At 44.6% G+C, this 1,570-nt stretch overlaps 1 pseudogene; it reads left to right on the top strand.

Annotated features, from left to right (window-relative positions):
- Positions 1–294: 294 nt before the first annotated feature.
- On the top strand, positions 295–408 carry LOC141247110 (U2 spliceosomal RNA; annotated as a pseudogene).
- Positions 409–1,570: the final 1,162 nt, after the last annotated feature.

Genomic DNA, 1,570 nt, shown 5'->3' with positions numbered 1-1,570 from the left:
GAAGAAGGTGGACCGCCGCTTGTTTGTTCACTAATTAGTTATCCTCTCCCCATCCCCTTGTCTGCAGGTGCATGGGACATTGGGTGGGGAGGGGAGCATGTTTGAAAATAGGCAGACTCATGCAGATTAAAAATGCATGCGTGGGCTGCAGCTGCAACAAGCAGTAAAGTTGTGGGTTTTAAGATGTCTATTGATGAACAACATGTCCTCCTAAGGGGAGTCTTTGTCCCTATCCCTACAATGGGTGCATTCTTGAAGCCAGGGTGCAGTCATAGGCCAAAACCAATTCAGGTTATCGCTTCTCGGCCTTTTGGCTAACATCAAGTGTAGTATCTGTTCTCATTTAGTATATGTGCTTAGCTTTTACCAATATATTGCATTGCAATGTTATCTATCTATCTATCTATCTTCCCGGCTGCTTGTTTTCCCTCTATCCACACCCTCCTCTTCTTTGATTGACAGCTCTGGCTTCATAGAACCAGAGAAGGAAGGAGACAGAGGTAAAACAAGCAGGTGGGAAGGTGTATATAAAGGATTGGCCCACGCCGTGATCCACGGAGCGCTTGTACTTGGTTTCAACAGTCATTCTGTGCTGACAGTCCCTTTAAAATCAGTGTTTCCCAAACTCCAGTCCTCACGGCCCCCCACAGGTCATGTCTTCAGGATTTCCATAGTATTGCACAGGTGAGAGAATTCCTGATTCCTTGATGATACTTTCATCACATGTGTAACACTGAGGAAATCCTGAAAACCTGACCTGTTGGGGGCCATGAGGACTGGAGTTTGGGAAACACTGCTTTAAATGGAGCGGTGCTGCAGTTTTATTATTCAGCAATTAGCAGGATCCCCCAACAATTTCTTAAGCAATGAGAAAATGCAGTCCCTAATGATGTCCTCTGACAATAAGCGGATGACGGACAGCAGATGCATTGGGTTCTGCATTTCTTGGAGAATGGGATGGGGCAGCTTCTGTCTTCTCAGTGATACAATCAGGAAGGAGATGCAGCGTGAGACATGACCTGTCTACATCTTTGATCTGATCATCAATACAGAGGGCTGATTGGTGAAGACAGAGGGAAAGGCTAATAAAATTATTAAAAAAAACTTCGTTTTTCGGCTGCCACTTCCTCTGGGGTCAGTATGCCAACCTCATTGACTTCATAGCACTTGCCAGAGTGGGCAGACACGATTTATTGCCTTTACACACGTCACCTCCACACAGGGCGATGCTGCTACGACGCCTCTGTAGTGATCAAACGTTGAGTCAAACAGCAGGGCTTTAAGAGGGCTGCCCTTTTCAATCTTGGGACTAAAACACAAAAATAAGACATCCTGTTAAAGGGGATAAAGGTAAGTAAACCGCGTTCAGTCCAGAGTGATGAATTCCAAAAGATAAAGTTTATTCCGCCATCACATAACGTTTCGACCTGTTATAGGTCTTTATCAAGTATATACAAAGACATAGAGGGATACTGATCCCCTTTAAGGAAAATCAGTGGCCAGAACCCTTTAAATTCCCCTTAAATGGTCCAAAACTGAAACTGTGGGAACAATATAATCCACTTAGGGT

The sequence above is a fragment of the Phyllobates terribilis genome, unplaced genomic scaffold (assembly GCF_046119375.1).
Source record: "Phyllobates terribilis strain yellow unplaced genomic scaffold, ASM4611937v1 Scaffold_2810__1_contigs__length_105257, whole genome shotgun sequence".
NCBI classification, from domain to species: domain Eukaryota; kingdom Metazoa; phylum Chordata; class Amphibia; order Anura; family Dendrobatidae; genus Phyllobates; species Phyllobates terribilis.
This window is presented reverse-complemented; position numbering and strand designations above follow the sequence as displayed.